The sequence below is a fragment of the Sus scrofa genome, chromosome 8 (genome assembly GCF_054392235.1).
Source record: "Sus scrofa isolate SSC_HxYL_T2T_F1_AM1 chromosome 8, Sscrofa_HxYL_maternal_Yorkshire_Landrace_v2.0, whole genome shotgun sequence".
In the NCBI taxonomy this organism is placed as follows: domain Eukaryota; kingdom Metazoa; phylum Chordata; class Mammalia; order Artiodactyla; family Suidae; genus Sus; species Sus scrofa.
This window is the reverse complement of record NC_139390.1, coordinates 11,435,533-11,445,992: the sequence shown is the minus strand read 5'-3', so window position 1 is coordinate 11,445,992 and position 10,460 is coordinate 11,435,533. Positions and strand designations below refer to the sequence as shown.

At 44.2% G+C, this 10,460-nt stretch overlaps 1 long non-coding RNA gene across 1 annotated transcript in view; it reads right to left on the bottom strand.

The window, feature by feature from the left end:
- Nucleotides 1–3,709: 3,709 nt before the first annotated feature.
- Nucleotides 3,710–10,460, bottom strand: part of LOC106504591 (uncharacterized) — a 77,103-nt gene continuing 70,352 nt past the window's right edge. Inside the window, exon 4 of the long non-coding RNA XR_002346566.2 lies at nucleotides 3,710–6,893. This is a non-coding gene — a long non-coding RNA (uncharacterized LOC106504591). The remainder of the gene's footprint in view (nucleotides 6,894–10,460) is intronic.

Below are 10,460 nucleotides of genomic sequence, written 5' to 3'. Positions count from 1 at the left end.
TCCTTTGCGGTGCCAGGGTCTTGCTAATTATCGGTTAACTTCTACCTCCCCAGCATCTAGTATATGGCCAGGCACGGAGTGGCATTCCATAAATATTTTGTGTGTGGGGTGGGGGGAGACTGAATGAGTGAATGAATGAATGAATAACATGGTAGAACATACCCCATGCTAACTAAAAAGCTACTTTTTTTTGTGAACAAAGAAACTCTCCTACTCTGAATTTTGATTTTGCCATAACAAAATAAATCCAATATGAGCCTTCCTTCAGATCTATATTGCACTGAATACAGAACAAAAACATGCATTTAAATCACTTACATCTAACTTTTTATGATGCCATTGGGAATGGCTTTCTTTTTGCATTTGCAGTTAAAGGGTAGAACAGATGGTGGAAGTTTAGTTTCAAGTGATGGGCCCATTAAAATAACTTATGCTGTTGAGTGATTGTTCACTCTCATGGCTCCATTCATTATATCTGAGTTTGCAAGCTCTAAAATACGTGGGAAGGAAATAGGACTTGAGGAAATGTTTGCAATATCAAGAGATTTGCTGGATTAGGATTGCAGACCCACAAACTCTATCCTTGAAATAAGAGCTTGCTGGAGGCTCCACTAGACAGGACCTTTGCTGCATGGAGCATACTCCTTGGGAAGAATTTTCCCAAGAGACCTGAGATTAGGAAAGGTGATTCAGGGAACAAGTGTCCAGCTCCCCAAACTACATTTCCCCCTTTTTTTCTGTCCTCTATAAGATGGGTTTGACTAAAGAATTTCAGTATCAAAGCAAACGTAGAGACAACTTGTAAGAGGAAAAGCCACAGACATCCAGAGTCTGGAAAAGAACAAGGCTGAGAACCTACTGCAAGAACTCCTTGGCCTCTTAACACAGACTAACGGCAAGAAAGTTCACAGCAGGAGCCAGGGCACCTCAAGCCCTTTCTACCTGCTGAACTACCTTCCGTTCACCTCAGATGGAGTAAAATATGCAGCCTCAGCCAGAAGTCAGGACATCTGGGTTCATAGTAACGGCTGTCAAGTGCCAAGTGCCACAGTCTATGCCAGGGAATTCAGATGCAGCCACTCATCCAATCTTCTCAACAGCTCAGTGACATAGTTAATATCTTCTTCACTTTGCAGTTGACAAAACTGACTATGCCCAAGTCACCAAGCCCAAATGGCAGCTCTAGGAGCCAAACCCGAGTCCATGTGTTCCAAAGTCTTTCTTCAACCCACTCTGTCACACTCTCAGCCCGCTCACACCCCACACTAGAATTTCTCTTGGAGAAAAGAATGGGTCATGGCTGGAGAATGTTGAAGATCAGGTCCAGCTATAACATCCCATGACCACCCCCCATGACATTACAAAAGGGAGCAGCTTTTGTAATGTTTTATCATAGACTATTTAATACTCATCCTATAAACAAACAGGAACTGAGTGCTGGGTGCAGGCTTGATTCTGAATATTGAGGACCTAGTTACAGATGAGACGTGACCGCTGTCCATATCAGCAGAAAGCAGAGAGTATACTCAAGTTGGGTAAGTTAAGGAGAGGATAATAAAGGGAATATTTGCAAAGAGATGGGCAGGGACAGGCAAGTCAACAAGGAATAGTGCGGGCCCTCACTCTGACAGGTGCCTCTATCCCTACAGCTATGCCTTCTAAGGTCCTGGTACCCCTCCTCCCCTTTTCCTTGCACGGTGAGAGGTAAACTGCTCCTCACTGTTGCTAGGTCCCAGATCCTCGTGAGTCAACCATCTAGTTTCATCAAGCAAGAAGCGTTTATCCCTATGGCTCGAAACGAGTCTATTTTTGATGAAGGATGTGCCAGGTTTCTTACCATCAATGCCAAATTATTTCTTAATTAACTCACAGGCACTGTCAATAGGAAAGTCCAGTGTTGATTATAAATGAGAATGAAGATAGAAGAACTGCTTTCTCCGGGATTTTACAATTATCTTGTAGCCATACATAATCAAGGGAATCTTGAGGACGGCTGGTGCCATGTCTAACCTGCTGTTAGTCCTGCCCAGTGTGTTTTCTGTCTTGGACATTATCATTTTCATCTCTAGAATTTTGATTGGGTCTTTTAAAAATCTCTTCTATGGCTCTCCTTACTACATTCAGTCTTTTCTCTGGCATCTTTAAACAAGGAATTTACAGATGTCATAACTTTTTATTTTTGTCCTTGCCTACAAAATGCAGAAGTTCTCCAGCCAGGGATCAAACCTGTGTCACAGCAGCAACCAGAGCCACAGCAGTGACAATGCCAGATCCTTAACTCACTGCCCCACCAAGGAACTCCCAGATGTCATAACTTTTAATGTTTTATATACTAACCCCAACATCTGTGCTATTTCTGGATCAGTTGCTATTGATGGACATCTCTCCTAATGAGGGGTCATATTTTGTTGCTTCTTTACAAACCCGATAGTTTGGATTGCATCACAGATAGGATTAATTTTTCCCCACTATTGAGTCAAAATGGGTATTCACAAATGCCTTGTGAACTATGAGATTTTCTGCTTGGGCTGTTGGGAACGGGAATAATTCCATTTCTGTATAAGTTCTGGACACTGCTCTCTCTCATCATTTGGGCAGTTCTTTCCCTGGTCTTGAAGAGTGTCCTCCCAGGTATGCATTGGTCTCTACACAACTGGGTGCTCAAGAGACCCCCTGTAACTCTCCAGTACTCTACCCTGAGTACCTGAAATTCCTGGGCTTCCTGGGACCCCCTCTGCCTCTTCAGCTCCTAAGGTGTCCTGGGCTCTGCCTGGCTGCCCCTTCCCTCGGCTGTAGCTGAAACTCGGGCCTGGACGAGTTGACCCCAAAACTGGGCTACAGCTGGGACTTGAACCTTCCTGTCTCTGCTCCTCTGTTGACTTCTCTGTTCCTTGGACTCTATATTATCCTATCTCTTGCTTTACTCCTCTTTTTGCTAAAATACATCTTCCAATAGCCTCATCAGAATGGGTGTGGGGGAGGTAAAAATTCTTAATCCTTTCTCATCTCGCAATGGCTTTAGTTTACCCTGGGGCTTGACTGAAAGCAGCCTTAATAGAGAATTACATGTGGAAGATAATTTTCTTTCAGAATCTCGAGGACATTGCTCTGTCTTCTGGCATCTTGTGACGCTATGCTATTTTCTGATGAGGTTCTGAACTTAATTGATTTGTATTGACTTGTTTTTCATCTAAAAACTTGAATCCTTCTTGTTCTCACTGGTAGTCTAAAATTTCTTGATGAAGCGCCCTCTTTTCAATCACTGTGATGATGATGCTGGGGCAGGGAGGGGTCCTCAATCTAGCGTAACATCTTTCTATCTGAGAAATATCTCTGTACTATTTCTTTGATAATTTCCTCCAATTTTTCTTCTCCTCACTCCCTGGATTCCCATTAGCTGGATATTAGGGTCCTTAGATTGGTTTTCTAATTTTTCTTCTCTCTTCAGTTCTAACATTCACTTCTTTGATTTAAGCTCTAGTTTTTGAAAGATTTCTTTTTTACATTTCTGCTGCTCTTTCTATTTAATTTTTCATTCTAATTACTATGTTTTTTAAATTGAAGACTTATTTTTTCCTATTGCTCCTTATGTCCCTCTGTTCTTTTACATGGATTCATTATCTTGCTTTATTTCCCTGAATATATCAGTAATAGAATTTCTAAGTGTTCTTTTGTTATCTTGTTGTCTTTCTTCTAGGCTTCCTCTTAATTTTTTGTTTCTTTGTTTTTGCATTTTAGGGCTGAACCTGCAGCATATGGAAGTTCTCAGGCTAAGGGCTGAATTGGAGCTGCAGATACTGGCCTACACCATAGCCACAGCAATGCAGGATCCAAGCTGAGTTTGCAAACTACACCACAGCTCATGGCCACACCAGATCCTTAACCCACTGAGCGAGGCCAGGGATTGAACCTGCATCTTCATGGATACTAGTTGGGTTTGTAACCCACTGAGCCACAAAGGGAATTCCCCCTTTTGCTCTTACTTTACCTCTGTCTTTCATGTCAGCATCTTTCTCAGATTTTTCAAGTATCGAGTGATACTTCATATTTGAGAAGGAGGCACTAGGTCATGCATGGGAACCTTGTGCTGGTGAGCCCACTCAAGTGGATTAGAGGAAAAGTGGGTTTTCCACTGGGGAGGCTCTACAAAGTCAGGGTGTCAATATCTGTAGCCATCTTCCCTTGAGCAATTCCATTTCTCCAAAGAAAAATCTGGTGATGCATGTGTTGGTGGCCATGGGAGGAGACTGACATACTCTTGGCTGGTGAAGATCTGGAAGCAGGTCAGGGAGCAGGAACGGGGGGAAGGTTGCAGTGCTGCACCATTCAGTCTGTAGACTTTCACTAAAGGCTTCTTATTTCAACCTGGTGCCTCCCTCCTTCACTCCACCCCACTCCGCCCCGACTGGCATCCTCAAGGGCCAGCACTGAGCCTCCAGTCCCATGGAGAAGGGAGGAGGGGCTGTTTCCTGGCAGCAAGAGATAGGGGGTGAGGGTGGGGGTCCTGAGACCGTACCATCCTGTGTCAGACTTTCAATCAATTCCTTTGATTTTAGTCTTGTGCACCTATGGCATTCAGCGGTTCATGGTGTTTCCAAAGGCCCAGGTTTTCTTGGATTCTGTGGGGTAAACACAAGCTGGCTTTGCACCCTCATCCCTCTCTGTGGGCACCTGGGCACTGCCTCCTCCACCTTGTGTCATTTGCCCCTCTCCACATACTCTAACAGCATGTTGCCAGTTCTCATACACTGTTTTCTCCCTTCCCACTTCTCCCTTCTTCTCTTTTATTCCTTTCTCTTCAGTTTAGTGGAGTTCCAGAGGGGAGTTGAGGTAGATGTAAGAATTCAATGGTGCATATTCTAAACAAATCACATGCATCCTCTGGTTTAATTCTTGCAACAATTCATCACACCTGTGGTAATTCATCTCACAGACAGAGAAACTGAGGCTCAAAAATGCCAAGGCATTTATTTGCCTTAGGTCACATGGCCAGTAGGTGGCAGAGCCAAGATTTACAACCATTTCTGATTCCAAAAACCAGGACCTTAGCCACACATGATACTGTTCTGATTTGTAGGGCGGATGCATGGACATTAAAATTTATCAGTTCTATTATTCATTGGCATCTGAGTCGCCCAAACTCTCTTACCAACCGTATTGGGGCCCCCAAAGCCTTGTGGTCCATGTGCATATGATCCCAGGGTATCTGACCTTGACCTCCAGTGCCCTGCATTTCCGGAACACAAGACAACTGGACACACTGCAGAGATCTTTCCGCATTTGCACTGCATTCTTTCATTAAGTACTTAACCTTAGGCTACACCATGTGCTGGGCACTGGGTGAAGTTGCTCCAGTGAAACAAAGAGGGGCTGGCCTTTGGAGTGTTCACCTGTAGTGGGGGAGGAAGAACCTGCTTTAGCTGGGTTTCAGGGAAAGCCTCCCTGAAAAGGTGATGTCTGAGCTGGCACCTACACACTTCATTCATTCTTCCAGCCCACACTGATTGAGCATCTATCATAAAAAGGACAATCCAGACTCATATGGGAAATCCTAAGTGTCTGGTACTATCCTACAAATGCTTGATGTATATGAGCTTGTTTAATCCTCATAAACCTGGTATTTCCCCCATTTTACAGAGGGTAAGGGGGGCACAGGGATTTGAATAGCTTTGTTGAATTGACACATCTGGTGCATTTTAACACTAAGATTCTGCACAGGCTCTTGGGTGCCAGATCCAGTGCTCTTGAATGCCATGCAAGCAGGTGAGCAGAAGGCGGGGGTAAATGAACCAGATTAACTCCCTTCCCTCATGGAGTTTATATTCCAGTGAGAGAATGAGATGACTTCAGTTACCAGGTACATACCCTAATGCCATACATTGTCAGCGTACGACATGGGCTTCTTAAGGGTTGGGGGGGCTGTTAAATGTGAAGAAGTAGTCCAGGGCATACAATCCCCAGCATCGTTATCCCACAGACACAGCTGGACCGGACCCACAGCCGCAGGTGTTGAGCTGTCACCCCGAGTATGCCAGGTGCTTACTGAGCCTCTAAAAGGAAGAAAATGGGACCTTTGGATTTATCTCATTTTACCAATCCAGCAAAGAAAGGATGGAGAGGGAGGGACAGGTGTTTCAGGCAAAGGTACCACTTCTGTGGGGGGACCAGGGAGGTCAGGACAATGGAGGTCAAGGTTGGACACCCTGGGATTGTATGTCCATGGACCCCGAGGCTTTGGGGATCCCACCGATGTTGGCTGATAAAGCACTGGGGACCCTGTGGCCACTGATGAATAGAACTTGCATGGCTGGATGAACACTTTGAACAAAGGTCAGTGGCTAGACTGTGCTGGATGAGCAGGAGAGCAGAGGAGAAGGGGTTGGCATTGAAGGCATGAGTCACACGATGTAGGGCTGGTCAAGCCAAGGAAAGAGGCTTGGTTTTCAAGCCACTGAAAATCACTTCCGTTTTAAGAGTTCCTTCTGGCTGCTGTTAGGAGATTGTGTATGAAAAAGGCATGAGGGGAAGCAGAGAGACCAATTAGGATATATGTTGGGAGCTTGGACTGGTGGTTTGGGGGAGGAAGAGAGATGCATCCAGAGTTGGAACATATTTAGGAGATGAAATGGACAGCACTTGCTAATGGACTGGATAAGGAAGTTGAGAGCAAAGAAGGAATGAAGGGTGGTGCCTGTTGAGGAATTGTGGTACCACGTGCTGAGCCAGTAAAGATGGGTTGAGTGACAGCATGGTGGTGGAGTAGATTGGGGGGAGGGCTTCAGTTGATACGGGTCCACTGCAGAACGGAGATTCGGAAATACTAATCCATCCTCTGCTGTAGATGGGCGCAGAATACCAGTCCAGCCTTCCACTTACTTCGTGCAGAGTGAGACCTGCAAAACCGAGGTCTCCGTGAACTCTAATAGACTGGAAATCAGGAAGTTTAAATGAATATGCACCCCAGTCTCTGCCAGGTCACAGAGCAATCACCCATCCCAAAGTAGGGCCATTTTCCTCACATGCCTCATGCCATTTCGAGGGTACCTTACATTGCAGTTTAGATTCTGCCATTTTATCCAGCTGGATTTCTTTTCAATTCAACCCAATTTTAACCCCAATGTTCAAGTTATTTTTTTTCCTATTATGCCCATAAATGGAAGCAAATCATAGTATCTTGTATAAATGCAGCTGTTTTTCTCTCCTTTCTCATGTTAGATGAAAATGTTCTTTTTTTTTTTTTTTTTTATTCACAACACCACCCCGTCCCTGTACCCTGCTGAGTTCCTTACCATCAGCTGTTTCTTTTCCTCATCTCCCGTGTTCTTTCCTGTCTCTTCAGGGAGCCCCTGCCGAGATGTTTTCTTATATAATCAAATTATAGGTCAAATTCATCAAAGGGAGGGAACACAGGTACATTTCTGATGAACGTTTCAACTAATCCAGTAAGTAACACATTCTTTGTTTAAGTGGGAGCATTGGTAAATAAGGATACTCTTTGATAATGAAGAATGAAGGAAGGAATAGAGCTTAAAAATATGCCAGAGCTCCCGATCCAACTGAAAAGCTTGCAAATGTATGTTATCATCACTGCAAATTTTATGGCTAACCTTGGGTATTACATATAATATGAAATAGTGTATACATTTTATAGTTTATTAGTTGATTTCAATAACTACCTCCAGGTGCCTAAGAAGAGGCACGCACTGCTCCCAGGACAGGAGATGCAGAGATGATGGAAGCTGGTCCCTCCATGGAGAACAAAGCATGTAAACGGATAGCTTTGATGGAGGGAATAGACGTGCTATAGCAGGGACAAGAGCAGAGAGACTGCTCCTGTAAAATGCACAACTGGAGGAATGCTTTTCAAACATCTATTTAGAGTCAGACATTGTGAATCATGCTTTACACATATAATCCCATTTGACCTGCATGGCCATCATGCAAAATAAAATTATGACCCTCATTCTGGAGAAGAGAAAACGGGAACAGCACAATTAAGTAATTGGCTGAAAGTCATCAAGATACAGAGTAGCAGGGAGAATGAGAGGAAGCGCTCTCTGGCACCACCAGGGCATTTTTTCCCACGGGATGTGGATGGTGTCGATTAGGAGGATAGAGGAAGGTACCAAGGTCGGCTTGGGGTAGAGGTAGGAAAGAATGGGTCTTTGAGAAAAGCTGCCCCAAAGCGATAACACGTGAACGAGGCCTTAAATGTTAAGCAGGCAAGAAGGAAGGGGAATGGGTGCTCTTAGCAGAGGCACAGCAGAGTCATGGAATAGCCAGGCTCGAGTGGCTCAGGATAGCTGGAGGGTCAAGGTCAGGGAGAGAGGGATGGGGAGAGATGAGGCCAGGACCAGATCCCAGAAGGCCTTGAAAGTGTTCTAAACAGGGTCTTGCTCTGACCATTCACTTAGCTTCCATTTGTCTGCAGCGTGAATTGCAAATGTTTCTCCCAATTTGTCCTGTGCTTCTTAGGTTACATAGTGTTTGCCTTTGCCTTCTTTTTTTTTCAGTAGAAATGGCACAAAGTTGGATACACCATTGCCAAAACTATAAAACTGTGGGTTATCAATGATTGGAGCCCATGACCTTGCTAGAAAAAAACCCTGCAATTGCTATTAAAAATACACACCAAATAACAAAAAGAAAAGGTACCAATGATAGGTTACAGATTTCTTTTACCTTAAAAAATAAAAAGTTGCTTTAATAAATGTTTCGTTCTGAAATATGAATTTATAAGTTTGCTAGAGATTGCATGTGCTTTTCTCTTTTACTAAAGAAAATTCATTCGGATTTTTTTTTAAAGCTTAGAAAAAGATGCTCTTATCTCAAACAAGTGTGCCTATGATTTTTGCCATAATACTTGAACCATGTGACTTTAGAAAGCTGCCACCAGAGGATTACATTTCAGGAGCCAATTTTTTGAGAGGTGAACAAACTCCTGTGGGAGTTGATTTGAAAAATGAAAAGTCAAAAGTGACAACTTTGTGACACCATTTAAGAACGACAGATGGTTTAGATAAACCCAACACTTACAGTAAGCCCGTGACTTAGAAATATATTTAATCATTGGAAAATCTATCCATGAAGGGCATTCCTGGGTGCTTTTAAGTTCGGGGAGGTTCTGACAAGAGATTTTCTGGCATCATAGCATGTCACATGGCAAGCAAGTATGCAAGAAGTATTTGCTGATTGCCCATGCATGGTACAGTTCCTAAGAACACAGCATTTTCTCTGAGAGAGCAGAGAAAATAACTACTCCCTGTCCTCAGTGTAAGGCTTGTTCGTGGGTGATCGTAGCATCTTTCATTCCCCACAAACACTGATGGGGAATGAAACCCTGAATCACTTAAACTGATTATCTGACATAAGAAGCCACAGCCAGCTCTTCCAATGACTTCGCCACCAGAGGTGGTCCCTGGGTCCCCTGGGTCCAGGGCTTCACTGCAGCTGGAGGGCAGTTAGATACACTGCTTTTTTGGGGGGACAAGGGGGTGCTTTTTAGGGCCACACATCCAGCATATGGAAGTCCCGGGTTAGGGTCAAATCAGAGCTGCTGCAGCTGCCTGCCTACACCACAGCCACAGCAACGCCAGATATGAGCCACATCTTCGACCTACACCACAGTTCACGGCAATGCAGGATCCTTAAGCCACTGAGCCAGGCCAGGGATTGAACCCGCATCCTCATGGATACTAGTCAGGTTCATTACTGCTGAGTTGCATATGCTGTTTAATCATCACACCCAGCTTTGCTCCCGGATTCCAGGCATCCCGTACTGAGATCAGGAGACCTCGTGCCAGACTGGTAAGAATACAAAAGCCATCACACTCTCTCCACAGCTCCCATCTCTGAAGTTGCAGCAGTTACAATGTTAAACTTGATCATAGCAAAGTATGCATGGAGGGAGGTTAATTCTAAGAGAGGTAGGTGCAAGTTATTCATTTATTTTCCACTTTAATTTCAAAGATATAAAGGAGCTGCCGGAACTATTTCAGGCTGTGGCTACAAATTTCTGTATAGACTCACTTTTCATACAAATTTAGGACAGTAATTAGGAGACTTGGACTATTACTCTGAATGTGGACTCCATTGAAATTGTTTGTCTTGATAATCTTTATCTAAGCTGTTTATATATACTTGAATTACACAGAATCTTTTCAAAGAAAAATATCCAAAATAACTTATTTTTTTCTTTTTTGGCTTTTTGTCTTTTTAGGGCCGCACCTGCGGCACGTGGAGGTTCCCAGCCTAGGGGTCTAATCGGAGCTGTAGCCGCCGGCCTACGCCAGAACCACAGCAGCGCCAGATCCGAGCCGAGTCTGCGACCTACACCACAGCTCACAGCAACACTGGATCCTCAACCCACCGAGCAAGGCCAGGGATCAAACCCGAAACCTCATGGTTCCTAGTCGGATACGTTAACCACTGTGCCACGACGGGAACTCCCCTAGAAACTT